Source organism: Phascolarctos cinereus, unplaced genomic scaffold (assembly GCF_003287225.1).
Source record: "Phascolarctos cinereus isolate Bilbo 61053 unplaced genomic scaffold, phaCin_HiC Scaffold_2;HRSCAF=192, whole genome shotgun sequence".
NCBI classification, from domain to species: domain Eukaryota; kingdom Metazoa; phylum Chordata; class Mammalia; order Diprotodontia; family Phascolarctidae; genus Phascolarctos; species Phascolarctos cinereus.
The window spans coordinates 286,784,934-286,809,931 of NW_027555625.1; the positions used below are offsets into that span (position 1 = coordinate 286,784,934).

General features: G+C 40.4%; 1 long non-coding RNA gene across 1 annotated transcript; it reads left to right on the forward strand.

The window, feature by feature from the left end:
• LOC144455634 (uncharacterized) lies at positions 1-24,860 on the forward strand. The gene is made up of 3 exons (XR_013484352.1): positions 1-238; positions 11,357-11,420; positions 24,425-24,860. It is a non-coding gene; the product is annotated as an uncharacterized LOC144455634 (long non-coding RNA).
• The last annotated feature ends 138 nt before the right edge of the window (positions 24,861-24,998 follow it).

Genomic DNA, 24,998 nt, shown 5'->3' on the forward strand with positions numbered 1-24,998 from the left:
GAGAGAAATGACATAAATTTTTGGAAACCATTAACCTGGGAGCTCTGGCTTTTCCACTGTAGGACTGACCCTAGGATCTTGTTCTCCTAAAGGTCTTCCTTCGAAAAATCAGAATTCTTTACTGAAAAAAACCCTTCCCTAATGTAGTGACAATTCTGCTTGGATGGAGGACAGATGGGTCATCGTATGCAGGTGGGAAGAGCCCTGTGCCAAGGATACCAAGGGATGCTGCTGATGGGTAAGGAAAGTTATGAATGAATCTCCTTGGAATCCAGCCAGACTTAATGAATAACTTTTTGATAATCAGGCAGATCAAATCTTGGATTGGGTAATAGAAGCATTCCAGGAAAACTCCAGGAAGGAAATGAGAGGGTTTAGATGGCACTATGGCTGAAGACAAGGGGCTGGACTAGATAACCTTTAGGCAGTTTCAGTTTACTTTCTCAGACCCTAGACAATGCCTATGTTCATGGAATTATAGACATAGAGCTGGAAGGGCTCTTAAAGGTCCTATAATCTAAATCTCTCATTTTGTAAGTAAAGAAATGGAGGCTCAGAGAGATAAAATTACTTGTTCAAGGTCACATTGGCAGAAAGGGGCAGAGTGAGGATTTGAACCCAAAGCCTTTGACTGCAAAACAATCACTCTTTCCACTGTACTATGTTTTACCTTTAGGTTAAAAAAAAATGAAATATTAAGACCATACTATTTACAAGACCCTCTGACAGGCAATGGGGGAGGTGTCATGGAAGACTTGTGGTTCTAATTACAGCCCTGATGCTTATTAATTCTATGACATTGGCAAGTGACTTAACTTTCTCTAAGGCTCATTTTCTTCATATATAAGTGGTGATAATACTGCCCGCAGTATCTATCCCACATGGTTATTGTGACGATGACACTTTGTAAGGCCCAACTGTTATGTAACTGGGAGTCGATGTTGTTGTGCTGGTGGTCAGTAGTAGTAGTAGTAGCATTAGTATTACAAGGAAAAATAAACCCCATGGTCCTTGTCCTCAGTGAGCTTACCAGCAGGAAAAGTTTTTTGCTGTTGTTCAGCCACGTCCAGCCCTTCATGGCCCCGTTTGGGGTTTTCTTGGCAATGATACTGGAGTGGTTGGCCATTTTCTTCTCCAGCTCATTTTACAGATGAGGAAGCCGAGGCAAACAGAGTTTGGTAACTTACCCAGGGTCACCCAGCTAATAAGTGTCTGACGGAAGGTTTGAACTCAGGAAGATGAGTCTTTCCGACTTCAGGACAGGCACTCTATGCACTGCTCCACCTAGCTGCCCCAAGTTTAATGTAATAATAGTCAACCTGTTCTGTGCCCCTTTTTGAATTTTCTGTGCAGTTTTAAATGTTTCACTGATACTTTTTTCTTTCTTTTTTGTAACACTCTTATTACCAACCAAACACCACTCCCCTAAAAAAAAAATTCTTTTGTAACTATTAAGTATAGCCAAAACAAATCAACAGTTTCTGTTGTTGAAATTGCCTTTAAAAAAAAAAAGTGGCCACTAGTGGCATCTTAAAAGTGCCAAAGACTTCAGTGATAAGTACTTTCTTTTCCACTTCTTCAGTAGCTGTGGCTGAGGGGGAGGTAGGAGCTGTGGTCAGGTTGCATCTCCACAAGGGCTGATGGCTGTGGGGGGCCGGGCTGGAAGCAGAAAGTCTGCCGGTGCTGCTCTTCTAGGGGCTCGTGGCCTGGGGTCTGTGGGGGTCACCATCAAGGTCTGAGGGTAGTGGTGGAGATGAGGGTAAAGATCTGACTCACGTAGAAGGGACACCACTTCTCATAATTCCCTCAGGCAACTTGTCTCTTCAACTACCCTGGCTAGCCTGCCCTGTGGATGGAAATGAGGATCAGATAATGTACCTCATGAGTGCCTTCACTGAAGGAGGATGGGGGAACCTATTGATTAATCAATTAATTCATCAACATGTATTTAGTAAATGCCTATTATGTGCCAGGAGCTGGGTTAGGAAGGGGATGGAGATCCAGATGACCTCAAAATGGAAGGGATAGCTTCCAGTAAAACAGAATCTGGATTCAAAAAGATTTTGCTAGGCTAAGATGTTGGGTCAAATCTAATAAGATAAATAAATTGAAATAAATATTTACAATATACGCAGTTTCAAAAATCGACTCACTTCAATAGTTTCAGAGACCTTAGAGGTTATTTAGTTCAACCTCCCCATTTTACATGTGAGGTAACTAAGACCAGAGAAGTTTAGTGACCTTCCCAAGGTTGCATAAATAACAAGTAATAAAACCTGGATTTGAACCCTCTGATTCCAAACCCCATGTGTTTCTTTCCATTGTACAATAGATTCTCAATTTTATAATCACAAAATGGGACAACATGGCATCTGAAAAAAAAAAGGTTTTTGTTTGTTTTTTAGTGGATTATAAACTCAGTATTTGTCAATAGTGTTATAGGGCGGTTTAAAAGAAAACTATTATGATCTTAGGCTGCACTCCCTCCCATGGAATGAAGAAGTGATAGTTCTACCATGCTCTGCTCTGGTCAGACCACATCTGAAGTATTATATTCAGTTCTAGGTAGCACATTTAAGGAAAGACATTATTGATAAGCTGGAGAATATGCAGGCAAAGGAAACCAGGATGATGAGGGATTTTCTTCTTTATACCATGTGAGGATTTGGTTGAAGAAACTTTGGACAATCTTCTCGAATGAGAGAAGACTTAGGGGAACATGATGGCTGTCTTCAAGTGTTTGAAGTTAAGTGAAAGAGGGATTGGACTTGCTCTGTTTAGCTTTGAAGGGCAGAACCAAGAGCAATGAGTTAAAGTTGTGATGGGGGCAAATTTAGGTCTAATGTCAGGAAAACGTTCCTGGCAACTTGAGTGGCCCAAAAAGTAGTGCGACGAAAATTCCATGATTCTATGATTCTAGGGGTGGAGGCAATAATTCTCATTTCTTTGAGTCCTCCTTGGGAGTCCAAGGAGCATTGAACCCCCTTCCCAAGCCCCACTCCCAAAAGGGAACATTTCAACTTGGGAGACAAATAAGAGCTGCCATAGCAGCAGCAGCAGTAGTAACAATACCAGTTAGGGCAAATGTTCCTCCACATCAGAGCTCTTCGAGCCGGCTGACCACTTGTTGAGGAGGCTCTCTCATTCAGGTATGGATTGGACTGTGTGCTCTCTTCCATCACAGAAATCGTGATGTGATAATAGCACTCAAACCTACAATACAAACCTCAGTAAACTTCGGGCTGTAGGAGAGCCCTCTTCATGGGCTCTTATAATTCCTTGGGAACTTGTAGAAGATTGAATTTATTTCTTCATGAGGACTGAGAATGTTTTTGTTACCCGATTTGTTTCCTCATTCATTATTTTTCTGTATTGACTGAAATACTGGTTGGTTTGAAAGAAAAGATTGAATGGAATCAGGGGCTTAAACCCCCATTTTGCATATTATGTTTACCACAAACACCCCACACTGAATATGAGGCAAGAAGGGGGTTAAGTGGAACAGCCAATACACTGCAATCTCCAAGGATCAAAATTGCACGTTATCCAAATGTAGTATGGAGACACATGGTATCTGAAGTATATTAGATGATGAATTGCCTTACAAAGCAGCATAAAAGATATCATCAAAGAGATGAATAACCTGAGGAGGAAATGGAACAGATATGTAGCAAGAGCAAAGGATAACAGATGGAGAGGATGGGTACTACATTAGTATTTATGTAGTGTCAAGAGATTAAGATGTTCTCCAAATCATTGAGTGGACCTTCCCTCAAAGAACTGACAGGAGAACCTGAATGAGAGTTCTCAAAACATGAGAAAGCATGGAGAGCTAATTATCTGTATCACAGGTAGCAGTACCTTCAGAAGAGATAGGAATAAAAAGAAAGGTGGAAAAAATGGAAGTGAAAGGGCAGAAATCTCATAATATTTAAGAATTTAAATTTTCATTTAAAATGCACATCCATGGTAGTGAGAAGCCTTCTCACCTTTGGTCATTCCTGGCTAAATCTGTTTCTTCTGTGCTTATTTCCATGGTGACGTCAGCCTTGGCCTCTGGATCTGAGTACTTCCCTGCAATACTATCTGCCATTTGTCTAGCAGCTAGCTGCAAGCAGCCTGGAGGGCTATTGCATTGGCATGCAGGAGGTGTTACTAGAGAGCTGGCCTGTTGTCAGCTGCCTTTGGGTCCCATAGGTAATCTGAGGAAGCTCAGGATCTTTGCAGTCTGTAAACATTCGCCTTCCACTTTCAGATGCTTTTGTGAAAGTGATTTATAAACCTCAGAGCACTTTGCACATGTAATGGAGTATTATTATTATCATTATTACTGAAAGATGTTTCCTCCGTATCTTACAAGCTATTTATGTAGATAATGTGCTTTACAAGCCTAATTGATGTTGTTACTGCTGCTGTTATTACTGCTCTTATTTGTCTCCCAAGTTGAAATGTTCCCTTTTGGGGGTGGGGATTGGGAAGGGGGCTCAATGCTGCTTGGATTCCCAAAGAGGGCTCAAAGAAATGAGAATTATTGCCTTTGCCCCTAGAATCATAGAATCACAGAATTTTAGTTGGACAGTCAGTTAGTTAACATTTATTAGGAACTTACTGAGTGCCAGGTTTTGTGTTAAGTGATAGGGATACAAAGAAAGTAAAAAACATGGTCCCCTGTTCTCAAGGAGCTTGTATTCTAGTGAAAGAAACAACACAAAACCAGTTACACACATACACACACACACATATGTATATGCAGACACACACATACACATATGGTAAATGGTAGGTAATCTCAAAGGCAAGGAATCGAAGGGAAAGGGGAAAGATTTCTTATAGAAGGTAGAATTTAAGCTAAGTCTTGAAGAAATCTTAGACACCTGAAGCAGTGATAAGGAGATAGAACATTCTAGGAAGGAAGGAAAGAAAGAAGGAAAGAAGGGAATAAACAAAGCAGCTTTTTTTTTTTAAAGTACCTGCTATGTACCAAGCACTTTACAAATGTTATCTCATTTGATCCTCACAACACCCCTGGGAGGTAGACGCTATTGTTACTTTTTAAAAAATAATTTTATGTTTAATTTATAAAATAAAACAAGTATTTCTGTAACATAGTAGAATAATAAAAATATGATTGCACATGAAACTGCAAATCTATTATGTACAACTTGCTATTCCTTTTAAATAAATAATAAATTTATCATGTAAATTTCTTTTTTCTTCTGTCCTCTCTCTCCCCCATTAGACACAAATATGGACATATGTAAAATCATTCTATATATACTTCTATTTATCAATTCTTTCTTTGGATGCAGATAGGGTCTTCCTTCACATGTCCTTTGTATTTAATTTGGGTATTTATAATAGTTACAATGACTTAGTTGCTCAAAATTGTTCTTAAAACCCTATTGGTGTTACTATATACAATGTTCTCTTGGCTCTGCTCATTTCGCTCTTCATTATCTCATCTAAGTCTATCCATGTTTTTCTAAGATCATGGAGCTCATCACTTCTTATAGCACAGTAGTATTCCATCACAATCATACAGCACAGCTTGTTCAGCCATTCCCCGATTGACAACCTTCGTATAAATTCCATATAGACTTCCCTCTTACCCCCAGGATCAAATATAAAATCCTTTGCTTCTCTCTTAGGGCCCTCCAGAATTCTTTATACTTCACATTTCAGCATGTCTGGCCTCCTTGCTCTTCCTTGTACATGATTTTACATCTCCTACCTGTGCACCTCTTACCTGACTGTCCTTTCCTGGAAGGCAGCCAGGTAGCCTAGTGCAGGGGTGGGGAAACTGCGGCCTCAAGGCCACATGTGGACCTAGAGGGCCTCTAGATCCTCAAGTGTGGCTCTTTGACTGAATGTAAACTTCACAGAACAAATCCCCTTAATAAAGGATTTGTTCTGTAAAACTTGGACTCAGTCAAAAAGCCACACCCAAGGACCTAGAAGGCCACATGTGGCCTGGAGGCCACTGGTTCCTCACCCCTGGCCTAGTGGATAGAGCACTGAGCTTGCAGTCAGGCAGACCTGAGTTCTAATCAGACACTTACAAGATATTTGACCCTGGACAAGTTACCTAACCTCTGTTTGCCTCAGTTTCCTTTTCCTTTAATAGGTCTTTCCTCAGAGGGTTCTTGTAAGGGTCAAATAAGATAATAATCATAAAGTGCTTAGCACAATATCTGGTACATTGTAAGTGCTACATAAATGTTAGTTATTATTATTACTAATAGTTGACAAATGGTTGTCCAGCCTCTGTTTAAAGACTTCCAATTAAGGGGAACCTTCTACTTCCTTAGGCAGCCTATTCCTCAGTCCCTATGGACAGCTCTAATAATAAACTTTTTTCCCCCTGGCTTTAGACTTAACTTTGCCTATTCCTTAACCAACTTAATTAGAAAACTTGGGAAGTTTAACCTTGGCTTTTCTGTACATAGCTATGTATACTTAATCTCCCCCATTAGAATATAAATAAGCTCCTTGAAGTCAGGGACAGAGTTGTTTGAGTTTTTTTGGGTGGGAGGTGGGGGAGGCTTTCTTTGTCAATCCTTCTATTAACACAGTGACTGATATGTAGTGAGTGTTTAAGAAATCTCACTGAATGACTATTGGCCGTTGACCTGCTTTATTTGGCCTCTGATGGCTTGGGTTAAAGTAAATACGTGGGTTCAGAGTTTCTAGAAATTTGATGCTCAGGGCAAAGATACAATCACAAGTTTTACTGTTATTCAACACAGCTAGCAGGTAAACAAAATATAGGAATACATTCTATGGCAATAGAAACAGACAGAGCTTTGTTCGCACATGAAAGAAACTCACCCTAGCCTGAGGGTGAAGGAGAAGTATTAGAGTGGGAACACACTCAAAACTGGGGTTCAGGTGGTAAAATTATTTACCTCCAAAATGAGCCTGTTTGAGAACGGGTGATTGATGCCAGATGTAAGAGGTGGTGTTCCTAGCAAGACCCAGATAAAGTAAAAAAGTTCTTGGGGTCCCTTATTAATACCAGGCTTGGATGAAATGTGGATAAGAGGATCTTCTTTATGGGGCCCACAAACTGGTGGGAGGGCCCCACACTAACTAAGGAGAGTGATTCGTCACCCCTGCAGCACACCTTCCTAGTTGTTGATAGTCAAACTATCCTATTAGATGTGTCAGAAAGTCAATAAGCTTTAGAGTTCCAGGAATGCTTAGAGATGTCTGCCCTAGTCACTTTCCACAGGAGACAACTGGTGACATGTAAGCAGCAGGACTGGGGTTTGAACCTAAGCCTTTTGTCTCCAAAGCAGGTGCTTCTGCGCACTTCTGCTTCAGGTAACAATGTCAAAGGAAGCTTTTGATTCCCACAAAAAAAGTGTTTCTGTTAACTTATTATACTATGGTGACTCTAGAGTAGGATAAGGCAAGTCTCAGAGAGAGTCAACACTCAGTGAAGCTTGAGATAGATCACTCTTTGTAGGTTAAGAGCCTTAAAGGAATATGCTATGAGCCCTCAGAATTTAGATTAATTTAGTGGCTGATCTTGGGGCAGCAAGGTGACACAATCGATAGGGTGCTGGGCCTAGAGTCAGGAAGACTCCTCTTCATGAGTTCAAATCTGGCCTCAGACACTTACTAGTTGTGTGACCCTGGACAATTCACTTAACCCTGTTTGCCTCAATTTCCTCATCTGTAAAATGAGCTAGAGAAGGAAATGGCAAACCACTCCAGTATCTGTCAAGAAAATCTCAAATGGGGCCACAAAGAGTTGGATGTGACTGAAAAACAACTGAACAATGACAACAACAGTGACTGATCTTGACTCCAGAGGAAAGATGGCAAGGTTTCATTATTAGTGAATTATGGGTGAGGAATGCTATATACACTGCCTGGCAAGATGAATATATCTATTTCCTCTGTTTAACCATTTTACTTTGTTGCAAGGAAAGGTTCTGGAGAGATTGAGGTTGGAAAATGATGGGGATGTAAGATAACAAAAAGCACTCCTATTATTATTATTATTTAACAGTCCATAATTGTGGTTAGAGATGATCAAACTCAATTGGCTAAGAGCTATTTAATGAGTGTCTACTGTTTCTGTGCCTAGCTATGTGAAGCATGTTAGGAAAGGCATCAGCATAATTCCTGACCTCAAAGGAATGTGGATCTGGTTAAGTAGATGAGACACATTTCCAAGTACTCGATTAGAGAAGCCAGCAGGCTGTGATTTACAAAACAAACAAACAAAGTAAAAAAGAAAACAATTACCAGTGCAAAAGAAATTAGAAAATCATAGAACATTAGAGCTAGCAGGGACCGCAGGGAACATCTAACTCATATCCTCACCATACAACTGAGGAATCAGAAATCCAAAGAGGGATGGAGACTTGTCCAATATCTCACATGTAGGTTATAATTAGAACCCAAATCTTCTGATTCTCAAGTAGAAATCATTGTGGGCTTGAAGCATTCAGGATCAGACCATCTCAGAGGCATACACTTAGCTTCTGGATTTTAAGGACGAAAAAAATCACCAGATCTAAAGTATTGAGTAAAATATCCCCCTTAACGATATCCCAGATCCCAGAATATATAATTCATTGCCATACACAAAACCAGGGACGAATTTCTGCTGTGATAGGCTGATTAATGGACACATGCTAGATGATTTTCTTTGGTGCAAGGTGAAACTCTTATAAGCACTTAACGTGTTGTCTAGCCTTATGTTGGCAACAAAAGCCCTAGAAACAGAAGGCATGGCCCCATCCTCTTGGAGTTCAGAATCCAGTTGGGAATACAGTAAGTATCATATGTCTGAGGCTGGATTTGAACTCAGGTCCTCCTGACTCCAAGGCTGGAGCTCTATCTACTGTGCCACCTAGCTGCCCTAAAACAGTATTTCTTAACATTTTTGATGTCATAAGCCTTTCCAGCATTTTGGTGCAATCTATGCATAAAACAAAATATGTAAGATTACAAAGGAATTATAAAGGCACTTGTCTATCTATCCATCTATCTATTAAAGTTCATACAACCTAGTTTAAGAAGCCCTGCTATAGAGCATCGTAGGGAATATAAAAAGTTAATAAATATGCGATGATGTACCATGGATTTATTATGTGCCTGTTCGTGGTGTGTGTGTGTGGGGGGGGGTTGTAGGAGTCTAGTCAAGTAGAATTAATCAAGGAAAGCTTCCTGTAGTTGATGAGCTTAGACCCAGATCTGGTGGTACTGGAAGCTCCGTATGGACTAATTTGGGTTTTTTAACCCTTCCAAAGGTACTTTCCACTCCTTAGAGAAGCATGTGCTCCATTTGTGTATTATGCCTGTATGTGTTTCTATAAATCACTTCTCAGAGCTGGAACAGACTTTCCCAACTCAGGATCCCCCAGTTTAGCTTAATAAAAAAGTAATTATATCATATTAAAGATAATTTGATTGTTAGCAAGACACTAATTGAGTTGAAGAGCACATGCACCAGACCCGTCAGATTGTCAGAGAGGCAACTGAGCTTAAATGCAAACAGCAGTGATAGTGGAATTAAAAGATTGTCAATGTAGTTAATCCAATAGCAATTATTTTCCCAATATAAATTCGTGAGCAGTGAGGACACAATTATATCTACAAACAGTCATAAGGAAATAATTACCCCCATCTTCTACCTGAAGCTACATTCTATAAAAAGGGGAGATAAAAATCAGCCTCAGCGGTCCACATACTTCTACTTCTGGCCTTCCCCAAGTTCCTTTTACTCACTGAGAAAGCAAATGAGGTTCACTCATAACTTGAACCTTTGGCCCTGTGGCATTTATTCCCAGGATGCCAGGAGATAAAGGAAGGAACACACATATAAGGCATTAAGTAACTGTCTTTCCTGCTTCTCTGCTCTTTGAATGGCTAAAGATACCTTCTTGCCTGCATGATGGAGCTCCCAGAGAGTGACCCCTTTGCTTTTCGACTTAGTTGTCTTTGGCGGATGGAGTCTCTGGGGCCTGATTCGCATGCAGGCAATGAAGCCCACTGGTTGTTTAGCCTAGGCACTTAGAAGATGGTTCTAGGAGGTTAACGTCACAAGTTTGATTTCCATAGGAGCTCATAAGCTTTATGCGCATGATGATCCATTCATGTGACACAGCTCCTACGCTTATTTCTGTCCCATCTGTCTCTCAGACATGAGGCCAACTTTAAAAAGCTAGCTTACTAAGTTCTTTAATCAGCTGAAGCCAGAAGCAACTTGTAGAGATTTATAAATACCAACCTAAGCCTCTAGGGTTGGAGGAGAGAAGGGATTTCCTCCCTTCCCATCCCTCCCCTACCTCCATCAGACATGGCATTGGAGCTGCTTGCCAAGTTGAAGACACCAACTGGTACCAGCAGGGACCAGGCACACAGTCTCCAGGGAGACATGTGCACAGAGTAGCTGCACAGAGAGGGACCTCTAGCAGCAAAGGAGAGAGATGCCTGTGGACCCAAGAGAGAACTAGCTTTGGCAGTCGAGAGCGGAAACATGGAGAGAAACAGCCTGTGAGCCCTTCTGAGTATCTTGTTCCACCAGAGGGAGGGGAGAGTGTGAACACTACATGAGGATAAAAAGGTCTGATTAGTACCTGAGGCATGACTTTTCCAAGACACGCATTATCTGCACGTGTTTCTCACTATTCCAGTATATTCTAAGTATATTGTACTCCCACAGGTGCTATGTTAAAAGAACTCAGAGGCATACGTATTTGTTGTGGAATGCGCTCTGGCTTTTCAAAGGTACTCCAATTATTACTGTGCCATCTTAGGAAAATGACTTTGGTTTGAGTTAATTGTGTCTATTGTGATTGCTAAATGTAAGCTCACAAGCTGAGGCTTATGGGTTGTAGTTTAGGCTTATAGATCTACGGGATGCCACTAGAACCTGGAAACAGCAGCCACTCTCAAGAGACCCAAATCAAAAGCACTAGAACAAGTCAGATGACTATCCCATAGTGAGGGCTACAATAATAAATACAACCAACATTTATCTAGTGCCATAGCTTCACATAAATTATATGATTTATATAGCACAGCAACTCTGTGACATAGCTACTACAGGTATTATGCCCATTTTATGGATGATGAAAGTAAGGTTAAGAGATTAAATTATTTCCCCATAGTGATGCAGATAATAAATGTTAAAGGTGAGATTCAAACCCAGTTTTCTACTGATTCTCGTCACATTTGCCTCTTTGCAAGGTATTCTTAACCTGGTCTTTGTGACCTTTTTTAAAAAATATTTTGATAACTGTTGTTCAGTCATTTCAATGGTGTCCCAACTCTTTGTGACCCTATTTGGGGTTTCCTTGTCAAAGATACCAAAGTGGTTTGCTATTTCCTTCTCCAGCTCATTTTACAGATGAAGAAACTGAGGCAAACAAGATTAAATGACTTGCTCAGGATCACAGCCAGTAAGTATCTGAGGCCAGATTTGAACTAGCACTCTACCCATTGTGCCACCTCACTGTATTTCTATATAATTGGTTTCCTTTGTAGTTCTATGTGCTCCATTTTACGTACTTAACAACATTCTTCTGAGAAGGGGTCCCTAGGCTTTACCACATTGACAAAAGGGTACAGGGTACACAACAAAGTTCACAAATACCTGCAAGAGGGGAAGATGATAAAATGAAAGTAGCCAAAGGCATAGCCCCCAATGCCCATGAAGCCCCAAATAAACAAGAAAAATGCCCCACAATAGGGAGCAATAAATCAATAACAAAAAGGCAAATTGAAAATAAGCCACCACAAAATAATTCTTCTAGAAAAATTAACTAAAGCCAGCTGACTAACCCTTTGTTCCTTCCCCTGCCTCTCTCTTCCTTCAGCCCACAAACTGGCAGAGGACAGCCCGACAGATCTTATGGCAGCACTAGTTTTAAGCACTGACTTTGAAGTTAGCCTCTTGGCAGTGGGAGATGGAAAGAACATTTATTTCCTGGGTAGGATGAGTTCCATGAATCAGACCAACCCTGAGGGAATGGACTTTACAGGAATGTGAATCCCATGGCTGAAGATCATCAAAGAAAGTAGCCCAGGAGTAAGGAGTTTGTCTGCTGTGAGTATTTAATGTTATAGAGCAGGAAATAAACAGGTAGAAAAAGGAATATGAGAAATGTAGAGATAAGAACTATTAAATAGCAAAATTTCTCTGGGTTAACCTCAATGCTGAGGAGGGGAACTTTTTCCCACCTTCTTCATGACCTGTCCTCCTCCCCCTCAGCCTGGTGACTGAAGAAAGGCATTTGCAGAAAGGAGGGTATATGGGACACGAGGAAATGGAGAAGAGGTCCAACCACAATGGCCACTTAGTATTCCCCTATAATGATGCCCCTTAACACTCTGAAGACCCCAGATCTCTTCGAACAGATCTGTCATCTAAGAGAAAATAGAACAGGCAGGTAGGCCTGAAGGAGAACAAAGACTGAGCCTACAAAAGGGAAAGATCTGATGGTAAGAAGCATTCTTACAGCAAGAATAACATGGACAAAATACAATTATTTGTATTTTGAAGAGGGTATACTAAAACAACAACAACAGAAGAAAAGTCACCCCAATGAACAAGTCTTTCACACCAAAGGAAACTGAGTCAAAATCTCCTAAGGAAAGTGAAAGTGTTACAACAAATTCTGATATACTCCCTTAAATATGGAGAACCTCTAGAACAGTTCTAAAAAGAAATCAAGGAATTAAGTGAAAATAACGTATGAATGAATTAAAGTATTTATTAAGGATTTGTCTTCTGGTAAGCACTGAGCCCCAAGAACAAGCACAGAACCCCGAGTTCTGAGGATACTAATAGAAAAGGGAGATCATCTCAACTGCCAAGAAATTCCCATTCTAAACGTGGGAGAATAAATATGAACAAGTAAGAGGGAACAAATTTAAGACTTTCAAGGAAGAAATCAACAAGGCTAACAAAGGATTACATAACTTAGAAAAAAAAACAGACATGCTCTCCAAAATAGTAAACTCTCTGTAAATTTTTTTCAAAAGTAGTACAAAAGTGTAGATGCAGAAAGAAAATTAATTCAACAAAATTTTTGTAAAAAGTTGGAAGCATAAATAAGTTATACAGAACAAGAAAATGCAAATCAAATTCAAAAGCTTATGGAAGTGATTGTTGATAAATAAAAATAAATTAGTAAAAAAATTCAAAAAGAATATGCAAACCAAAGATATGATGCAAATAGATAATTGAAGGATTGTAGGTGTTCATCCTAGCTGAAGCAGAAGGCATGGTGAAGGGGAGATTAGAGGAAGCATGTGTCAGGCAAGTCAGAGCACTACCGCCTTAACCAACTTTTCCCTTCAGACCCCAATGGAGAAAGCCCAATGCCCTGAACCCAAGGTTCTTGTGAATGTCAGTGCCCCCTCCCCAAACCATCAGCTCTACTTCAAGCCTGCAGCCATCATTGAGGGGGAGAAATCACTGGGGAGAAGAGGTCCACCTTCCTTATTGCTGAACACAGCAACTACAGACTGCTGCCATCAAGCAGATAGTCACGATAGCCCAGGAGTGGCAGCCCACACACTCTACCCCCAGACTTCACAGATATTATCCAGGTAAACAACTCCTATGGAGAGGAAGCAGCTATACCCACCAACTGCCAACCATCTTCCACCCATAGGCAAGCCAGCCTAGCAAGAGATCCCGAAGGAGAGACAGTAGACAAGTAAAATCAAAGTTCCGATCATCTCTAAACCATAACAAAGACTTAATTAAGAACTCTGGGATTAGCAGTGCTTCTAGCTCAGTGCCTTTAGCTGTCATCGTAGGAAGCAACCCCATAGAGATATAGCCTGGTTACAGTTCCTGTAGATGCTATAGCCAATACCAGTGAAGATGCATAGAAAATACTCTTGCCACCGAAGTCCTTGGCACTGTCAAATGGTTCAAAATCAAATATAGATATGATTTTATAAGTAGAAATGACATTAAAGAGGAGACATTGCCATCTACTTTGTTGTTGTACCTTAAAGACCATGGGACCTTTCCATTTGACTCATAGCTGAAACCTTCCGTATGTGATGTCTCCCCTATTAGAATGTGAGCTTTTTGAGAGCTGACACTTTCTTGCTTTTCTTTTTGCATCCCCCAGTGCTTAGCATAGTACTCTGTGTGTGTGTATGTGTGTGTGTATGTAGATAGATAGAGATATATAATAAGCAATTAATAAATGCTTTTTCATTCATTCATTCATTCATAAAAGTAGATTTTTTTTTCAAAAAGCCTGAATATTAAATTTCAGAAAATTAGGTAATTTCCCAGAAATGTTTGAGGCAGATGTCAGAGTACAACTGTTGACCTTCATGTGCAGAATACTAAGGAATGGGAGTCACAATATATAGTAGCAAAAATAATTTTATTAAACTGATAGAAAAGGTAAGTGAGAATGAGCTAATGCTTCTAATGGGAGTAGGGGCAGGGAGGAAACTTAATAATATCTCTAGTGAACAACTGGCTATATGGGGAACTCCAGCATCATGGGCTTGATATGGATAGGACCCTCAATGAGCTAGTCTAGAGCAATACTTTTTTTTATGTGAAATTGAGTTCTTTGTCTGGAAACTAGCTCAATAATTTGACCTTGTACAACAGGTATTACCTAGTGGTTTACCACTTGGGTATTATACAACATAGAAGGACAAATTAGTGAATTCATGACTGGGTCTGGGCAGAAGTTATTTCATATTTTAAATCTAAAGAGACCTTTTTGTTCAACTTTTCTTTGCATAAGTAAACATCTGCACATTCCTATTCTGCTGCAAGAGATCAAGAGATTTCACAGAAAACCAAGACAAAGAAACTCTAAGCTTAATTCTCCAAAAAAAAAAAATCAGCATCAAACTTTAGAATATTTTGCAGTAATTGCTAGCTAGGACTCTGCCTCTGACTCCAAATTTGGATCTTTATCCACCGCATCACTTGCCTCAGGTCTCACAGTTGGTATACAGCACTGATGGTATTTAAGACCAGATCTTCTGAGTGCAAATCCAGTTCTTTTTCTATCACATCTTACTGCCCCCTCTTTGTTACTCTCCAGGTTAGTTTGTACTGCCCCTTTCCTAGAAATGGCTTTTTCCATTCCATTTCCATTCTCTTATTCCTTTTTCCTTCTGGGATACTTTAGAATCAGTTTCCAGGAATGCTTGTTTTTGATGGAAGCAGCAGGACAGAGCAGAAATGCTTTGTAACCTAAATCCAGAAGGCAAATCCTGTTCTCTGCCTTTTTCCGTATTAACTGTTATTCTTTCCTTTGATGTTATGGCATCATTTGAGTTGTCTTCCACATCCCCCAGTTAAGGTCCCAACAACTTCCTGTCCTCTACTGGGAGTTTGAGTTGAGAAGCAAGAAACTAACTTGGAGCTGTTTTTTTGTTTGTTTGTTTGTTTGTTTGTTTGTTTTTCTCTGAAGCATTCACCCTTATTATTCCAACAGAATTTGTTTCAAGACCCGTCTCCATTCTTCTCACTTACATCGGAATGTTTCCCGATGATATCAGATTGTTTCCTTCATGCTGGCATGATCCAAGTTTCACTTCACCCTCAATTATCTGCCCCTCAATGTCTCATTCTTATTCTTCCACCACCACAAATGCAGGGAGAGAAATAGAAAGCCTTTCAGGTACCTCTTCTCTTGATCTTGACCAGTCTACTATTGTCCCATCTTTATTACTTCCTAGCTGAAAAGAATTCCTCTATATTACCCAGCCACCAATAATACTGATTATTGAGAGAATGAGATATTCTGTTCCAATGATACTAATTTACTTTTTCCTCCCACTCTCCTGATTTTCTCCCTTAGGTCTTTTACTGCTAAGATTTTTATGTTACTGATACTCTCTTTGTATTTTCAGCATCTCTCAGAAAATGTGTAAGTTTCTTTTCTTTTCTTAAAGAAAATAAAAACACAAAAAAGGACTTTTTTCCCGACATAGTTATAGCCTTGCCTAGCTCTAGGTACATGAAAACAAACATTCAATTTCATTGCAGTCTGAAAGAGTGCAACTTTCTTGTTTTTGGTCATTTTACATATTGAATAGCCTACTCACCTCTGGGTTCCTTTAAAAGAGTAACGTAATTCTTCTCTTTTCCTAAATTTCCAATTTTCTTCAATGCATAGGCCCATCTTTGCAGGAGGTTATTTCAGGATGCCAAATTATCTTTGCTATTTGGAATGTCTTTTCATCTTTTCCTTTGATAAATCAAGATTAATCTTAAGTTATTCTGATTGATTGTCCTTGGAATACTAAATTTCCAGGCCTGAAAATAGATTCTAGAGTATCCTAGGAAAAAAACGAATAAGAGGGGAATGGAATAAAAAAAAACATTTCTAGGAAAGGGGAAGCACAAATAAATCAAGAGAGTACAAAGAGGAGGCAGTATGATGTGGTAGAAAAAGAACTGGATTTCTACTCAAAGGATCTGATCTTAAATACTATCAGTGCTGTATATTAACTGTGATACGTGAGGCAAGTGGTGCAGTGGATAGAGATCCAAATTTGGAGTCAGAGGTGGAGTCCCATCCAGCAATTACTACACTCAGGGCAAGCTCCTTGAAACATGCCCTGAAAATCAACTGAGGTGGAGGATACTGGGGACATGAAAGAGAGAGGGAGAGGGAGAGGGAGAGGGAGAGGGAGAGGGAGAGGGAGAGGGAGAGGAAGAGGAAGAGGGAGATGCTATAATGCCAAAAAGCCACTGCTGCAGAGGTGCCACCTGGAAAGGAGTTCACCTGGTGTGCAGAAGGGCAGGAAAAAAGTATGACATATGGTAGCTTTCCAGTTTAACTAATTATTCTTGCTAATTTGTTTCAACACTGTTGAAGGAGTGAAAGAAATGTAAAATGTAAATGCAATAAGTACAATTTTTAAATTGCACAATCATTGTTAAAAATTTTGTAACATTTAAATTTTGGTATCCTTTTCTTCTTTTTTTTGCTTTTTGGCGAGGCAATGGGGTTAAGTGACTTGCCCAAGGTCACATAGCTAGTAAGTGTTAGGTGTCTGAGGCTGGATTTGAACTCAGGTCCTTCTGACTCCAAGGCCAGAGCTCTATTCACTGTGCCACCTAGCTGCCCCTTAAATTTTGGTATCCTTGACAGAGCCCTAGTCATCCCACCCTAGTTGAAGTTCTGATCAGAGGAATTGGATTTAAATCTTAACTTTGCCACTTACCACTTCACCTCTCCAAGTCTATTTCTTAGTCTCTAAAATGAGGAGATTGGGTTAGGTGATACCTCAAGTTCCTTCCAATTCTAAATATGTGATCTATATGTTATTTTACCCCTGTGGTCCTCTATTTCCTCAGCTATAAAATGAAAGGGTTAAACTAGAGAATCTCTCTCTCTCTGTGTATATGTATATATATATATATATGTGTACACACACACACACACACACACACAGACATATATAGACCTATAATATGAGTCTTTCGGCTTTCTGTCCATTATTCCACGTACTTTCTACATTATTATGTTACTTTGTTGACTTCAGAAAACTGGAAAAGTTAAGTGACTCATTTGTTTCTTAGGGCTAAAACCTAAAACTTCAGACATTTTCTGGATCTTACACAACAACACCTACAAATAAAAGACGACGAGAGGAAATTTGGGAACCTTAGTAGGTGACATCAAGAGATTCCCGCCATAGGAGAAAAGAGATGCCCATGACTTAGGACAAGTGGTCAACAATCCAAAGATCTCAGAGTTGGGAAAGCACTATAACAGGTTATTTGTTAGGTGACTCCTACATCTGTGGGAAGAGATATGCTGATGTGCCATGAAATTCTCCACATTTCTCACCCAAAATTTGCCAGTTAGCTTCTAAAGGGAATCCTCCTGCTTGGTCCATGCACTACACAGTTATTGGATTGTTTTCCCTTGGGTATGTGAAGTCTGATGGGGTATAGACTGAATAAGCAATGGTCCTGTCCTCAGATGTCTTACATATAGTCCAGTAGGAAATGCAAAACACAAATGTGTCAAAAAGAAAATAACAATATAAAGATTCCTGCTGAGTGCCAGAGCCAGCAAGTGCTTTAAGAGTCCATGGGAAGAGCAGATTATGGAGAGCTGGGAAGGTCAGAGAAGTCTCCACATAGGAAGTAATGGGGCTAGGCTGAGGGAACCCTTGGACATCAGACTTAGATAGTGTGACTTTTATCCTATAGGCAGTGGGGAACCAGAGAAGGGCTTGGAGCTGTGTTCAGAGGAGGAAGTGACAAGAGCAATGCCTTAGGAAAATCTGTCTTGTGGCAGCTAGGTGGCACAATGGATAGAGCACTGGCCCTGAAGTCAGGAGGACCTGAGTTCAAGCACTTGACACTTAGTATCTGTGTGATCCTAGGCAAGTCACTTTACCCCAATTGCCTAACCAAAAAAAAAAAACAATTAATTGATTAATTAATTAAAAGAAAGGAAAATCTGTCTTTTGGTAATGGGTAGGATGGATTAGAGAAGAGGTAAGTCTGAAAACAGAGAAGCAATTTGGGTCAATATTCAAGACATGAGATGATGAGGACTTGAATTGGGAAGGAAAATGAAAGGAATAGGAAAGGAAAAGAAGGGACTTGTTGCCTGCAGCAAGTGGGGCACCCCATGGGAAAGCTGGAAAATGAGAAGACGTGGGCCAGGTGGGTCAGTAAAGACTAAACCGTTTATTCATCTGAGGGTTACAGTATATACAAAAAAAACCTTACACAACTTCAGAGTCATTCCAGTGAAACACTCCCCATACATAGTCTGTATACGTGACATTACAACTTATGTTTCCTTGTTATCAGGGTTCTGAGACAGGGCAGTATCTTCCAAAATCCTCCCTGGCACCACCTGAATGGGAGATTGGTATATAAATCTAAGAGTTCAAAGGGCAGGAAGGAATGTTCCAAGAACCTCCCTTGCACGGGAGATTGGCGAGCCAACTTTCCTGAGAATGTGAGCCCTAGGGGTCAAGATTAGGCAAGAGTCAAACGCTATCCTGGATCTTCAGCCCAGATCAGACTCCTTAGGGCTGGCCCTCACAAGGACTGATACAAAGTTTTACTGAATGATCAAAAAGCCATTAAGTGCCCATTGTTCAGTCCTACCAGTTCTTTGTGACCTCATGGATCATACCATCCACAGGGCTTTCTTGGCAGAGATTTCTTTCTTGGCATTTCTTTCTCCAGTGGATTAAGGCAAATAGAGATTAAGTAACTTGCCCAGGGTCGCACAGCCAGTAGGTGTCTGAGGACAGATTTCAGTTCAGTTCAGTTGTTTTTCAGTTGTGTCTGACTCTTCATGACCCCATTTGGGTTTTTTTTGTCAAAGCTACCAAAGTGGTTTGCTATTTCCTTCCCCCTTCATTTTACAGATGAGTAAACTGAGGCAAATAGAGTAAAGTGATTTGCCCAGGGTCACACAGCTCGTAAGTGTCTGAGGTTGGATTTGAATTCAGGTCTTCCTGACTCCAGGCCTGCTGCTTTATCCACTGAGCCGTCTAGTTGCCCCTCTTAAGTAATGATGCAAAGCATGGTGCTAAGTGGAGAAGACATTAATACAAAAGCAAGGCAATCTCTGACTTCAAGGAGCTTACATTCTAATGGGACAGAGGGCCCTTATAGGAGAGTTATAGTTAGTTAGGAAAGGGAGTTATGGCCTGGAAGTCATCAAGATGTGGATTGGGGCCATATGGGTGTCAGTGAACAAACTCTTTCTAGAAGCAATTGTAGTGGTGATTTGATGAGTTTTCAAAGCAAGAGGTAGAAGAGGGAAGAGCATAAATGTGGCAGCAAGGTGTTAAATGGCCAAGTGAAGTGAAGAGGCAGCTGCGTGGTCCTATGGACATGGAGCTGAGTGGCTTAGCTTCTACCTTACCTGATTTTGAAGGTATGGTTCGGAGGGGAAGTGTTGGAAATGGAAGGCCATTGAGGAAGATGCAAATCAATACGATTTGGTGAGGGATGAGGTATGGAGGATAAGTTAAAGTTGAGAGTCAATAGATGTGCTTCCAGAAAATGTAGCTTTGATTATACAATGGGAGTCAGTGGGAAAATAGGATTTAGTTTACAGCCAACTTTCCTGAAATATAGCTATTCCTCAAAGCCCTGTTCTATATCTTCATATCTCTCAGGTGACACTTCATAAAAGAAAAAAGTGGTAAGATTCTTTTATTACAAAGTTACCCTTTCCTCCCTGAGCAGTGGAAAAGTCATCAGGTTGGACTTGGGGACAAAGAAGAATTCATTGTCATAGTCTGGCTGTTGTGCTGCTGTAACCTGGCTGTGGTCTCCACAAAATTTCTCAGCACAAAGGCTTCTGGTCAGGGAAAAATGCATACTTTTAGCATGGTCTGGCTGCAAACAAACGCTTAATATGCCAGCCTATTTCAGTGCTCCTACTACTAGGAGCTAAAGATATTCTTGGTGCAAAGCATGAAGGCTGGTTCTCTCCTCCCTCTAATGAAGTTTATTTAGTGAGCAGATGCAGAGATGGAGACAGTATGGGGAAAGAAAACGTGATTGACAGATGTGGAAGCTAGTCCCACCTGGACCAATGGAGACTGGGAGAGAGAGACTGCAGAATGGAATCCGGAGGCTACTTTTATCTACAATATCCTGAAACAGGATGGAGTAGGTGAAGCAAAGGTGTATCAAGAGTCTTGAATTAGCTGGATAATTGCCTTATTACTTCACTTATTTAGCAGGTGCAGACATAGCCCAGAAGACAAAAGTGTGGAGAAATGACTGAAAATATTCCTAACACTTTAGTGAGGAACAGATGACCAGTAAGCTGGGGATACTAGCTAGGGATACAGGTGGGCACATGCAAGAGAGGTTTTTTGGTGTGTGGGGCTTCCCCTCCCCTCATTTTCAGTCTTATCAAAGTGTCTGAAATAACGCATTTGCCATTAGAGAACTTGCACCCTGGAAGAAAGCTGTCAGTCACTGTAATTGGAGTGCATGTGTCATTGGGGGAATGGGAGGGGCAGAATTGCAATGCACAACTTATGATGTTTCTTGTGAGCAGTACCAAATGCCTGTTCCCTCCATCCACCATTCCCCCTTGCCATTCCCCACTCTCCTACTAAGAACCAACAGCGTAAGCAAATGCAGAAGGCAAGATTCTCTGCAGGGTGCCATCCGCAGCTGAGTGTGATTTAACTCTTTGCAGCGCAGGCAGCGACAAGTTCCTCCCCCTCTGCTCTCTTTTCTCCCCAACTCCACCTCTCAACACATACCCATAATTCCAGCTCCACCGAAGGCAGAGGCTGCGTCAGAAAACAAAGCCTGGGATCCTTCTCCTCATGGGCCATCAGTGAATCGATATCTCCACGGACACAGGTTCCACCACCATCAGGGCTCTACGATTGCGCCTCTAAGGTCGGGGAACCTGAGCTTCATTGAGGAAATCTTTCCTCTTGGGCAACAATTAGCCAGTATTAGTATGAGCTGCTCCCTGAAGCCGTGTCTGGAAAAGCAGAGAATTTCTAAACAATTAGAGTAAATTAAATAGAAGTTCCTTTTGGTTTGGTCTAAATTACTTTATAATTAACTAATGGTCTTTTCAGCAGCCACTTTTATGTTAGCCTAATGGCCATATAAGGAAATCACCAGCTGAATGACTGCATTAGGGCAGGGAACATAAATGAAATTTTAGAAAGATACTCCTCGGCATTTCCTCTGTCATGAGAATGTTCCCATTCTAAAGAACCCAAGTGGCATGGGTCTCTTATCAAAGAGGACAGAGATACTGGCAGCAGCTGGATTTAGCAGACCTAAGAGATGGAATTTATAAACAATGTATAATTCCCCAAGTGCAACGGTACATGTTTACTTATTTATGCAAATTAAGCCTGGGCTAGTATACCCACAACAACTACTGCTTTGGATTTATTAAGAAAATAGCCCTTTCCCTCCCTCCCTCCCTTCCTCCTCCCATGCTAACTACAATCTCAGAGCTTCTAACTACACCAAGCTTCTGTCTCAGGGCCCTGCTATTGTCTCCATTTATATGATAAAATGAATTAAGGCCCCAAGGTAAATGAGTAGGAGATACCCTTAGGAAATGAAATTCTTCAATAATTAACTCCTACCAATGATACAAAATGTTATTTTAATGGACTTCCTCTCTCCCTTTCTAAAATCTGGGAATTACAATGTAATTACCGTCTAATGGTAACCCTCCTTCCTTCCTTCACACACTCCTTAATAATCCACTAAGTGGCCCACTTAATTTAATTCAATACTTTAACAAACATATTCCAATAATAGTGTGTTAGGGTTTGCAAAGTACTCTACATATGTGACTTTATTTCATTTTAGCCTCATGATAACCCTGAGGTAGATGCTAGAGGTATTATGAGCCCCATTTTACAGAGAAGAGAAAAATGTGACCAAAAGACCACACACAAGTCTTTCAGACCGTAAGTCCATCTAGCGTTATATAATTATATAAATTAATAAAGCAAATTTAATAATTTAATAAAATAATTAGTTAAATAATAAAACAGCTAAATTTCATACAGTGCTTTAATCCTCACAACCCAGAGGGAGGTACTATTATCATCATTTAACAGATGAATAAACTGAGGCAGAAAGGGATTGAGCAACTTGTCCAAGGTCATATAGCTAGTCAATATTTGAAACAGAATTTGAACTGAGGCCTTCCTAAATCTAGGTACTGTGCCCCAGCCACAACATCACCTAGCTGCCTTGCCTTTAAGGATATAAGAGAAAAGAAAGTGACCTTGCCGTTTAGAAGCTTACGTTCTGCTGAGGATTGCACCAAGCACAACCATAAATTTGAGGAGGAAAAAAAGAGAAAGTAGGTATTAAAGAGAGTATTAAAAATGGTAGATGGTGGAGGGAAGGATCAGAGACCAAGGAAGACTTTCTGGAGGAGTGTGAATCCCTGCTTAAATACTTAGTAACCATGTGACCTTGAGAAAGTCATTTAATTTCAGATCCTCAGGTTTTTACTGTGAAATGGGCTTACTATTTGTGCCATTTGTCTGATAGGATTCTTGGAAATAGTCCCCTGTGATCCTTAAAATGCTAATAGATTTCTACTTGAGATATGAATTATCACAGGTACTCCATGAAATTGTATTGATCATGGCCTTTCCATGACTTAGGGCACTGTCTTCACCAAATCGCCGGGGTACAAAAAATTCATCATCCGTGATGCGAATGAATCTTTCCACACCTAGCTGGGTTGGCCCACGCACAGCAGGTACCACCCAGACATGAGCTCAGCCAAATCCTAAAGCCTTTCCAGCATGGTAGGACTCGGGTTCCACTGGTGCAGCTTTTTGGAACTGAGTAGAACTCCTATCTTATTATGCTAAATCTTAGAAGGAAATCTTTAGTGCAAAAAAACCCCAAAAACCCCAAAAAACAAAAAACCAAAACAAAACCATCCTACACTAATTATCAGATGTAGTTTTAGAAATCAATGCTTTGGTTCACTCACCACTGTAACATCCATCTCTCACTTTTATAGTTGTGTACATTATCCTGTATAACTGATACTCCCTACTCATCTCTGCCTCTTGGAAGCTCTGGCTTCTTTCAAGATTCACCTCAAGTGTCAACTCCTATGCAAGGCCCTTCCCTCCAACCCATTTGATAGTACTTCCTCTTAAAAAAAAATCACTATTCCAATTTTTCAAAATATATTTTTATTTTTAAAAAGTGATTTTAAAAATCATTTGCTTTTATTTTATGCTTACTAATATGTTGCTTATTATAGTAGCTAGATGGCGTAGTGATTAAAGTACTGGGCCTAGAGCCAGGAAGACTCATCTTCCTGAATTCAAATTTGGACTAAGAATTTCACTAGGTGTATAACACTGGGCAAGTCACTTAGCCCCGTTTGCCTCAGTTTCCCAGTCTGTAAAATGAACTGGAGAAGGAAATGGCAAAGCACTCCAGTATCTTTGCCAAGAAAACCCCAAATGTGATCACACTTATGATGCAATTAAAACAACTGAACAGGTGGAACAATGGATAGAGAACTAGGCCTAGAGTCAGGAAGATTTGAGTTCAAATCCATCCTTAGACACTTACTAACTGTGTGACCTTGAGCAAATCACTTAACTTCTGCTGGCCTTAGTTTCCTCAACTGTGAAATGGGAATAGTGATAGCATGAACTCACAGGGTTCTTTTGAGGATCAAAGGAGACCATACTTGTAAAAGGATTAGCATAGTACCTGGTTGACACTAGGCATTTAATAAATGCTTATTCCCTTACTCCTCTTGTTTCCCCCTAGTAGGAGGCAAGCTCCTTAAGGTCATAAATTGATTGATTGTTTGGCTTCATATCCTCAGCACCAGGCACACGATGGGCTCCTTATAAGTATTTGTCTAATTGAATTGAATTGGATTTTTTTTTTCCACTGGGGAGTAACAGATGTTTCCATTTCCAGTGACAATGAGACATGAAGATCTGGGTCAAGACAGAAGGGGAGAAGACATGGAAAAGGTGTTTCATTAATGACTGAGAACTAAGACCTCCCAAAGCATACGAATAAGAGCTGAAATATTGGGGCTGAGAATCAACTAGCATTACCCTTTGGGAGAGCTTGCGGCTTGTCACTCTATATCTGGAACTCCCTTATTAATCGCTTCCTGGGTCTGTATTAAAATCGTGAAACTATCCCGCAACCCGACAATGAAAATAACATGCTGGAAGTAGCCATGCGGCAACAATCCATTAAGTGTTTTTTGAGCAATAGATTCTTCCGTGTAACTATCGAACGGTGGTAGCATCAAATTGGCATGATTTATAGAATCCTCCCCAGGCCTTCAAACATAGCTTATGGGGCTAGGGAAAAAATACTGCCTTGTATCATGAATAGATTATTAATAATTTAATTGTGTTTGAACCAGCCACGCTCATTAATCTATCTCTGGTCTCAGGATTTCTCAAAAGGATGAAGGCAGCTGAGTGGAAACAATGCTTAGAGGACCAAGGGTGTCTAATGAAGTAAACACTGAACC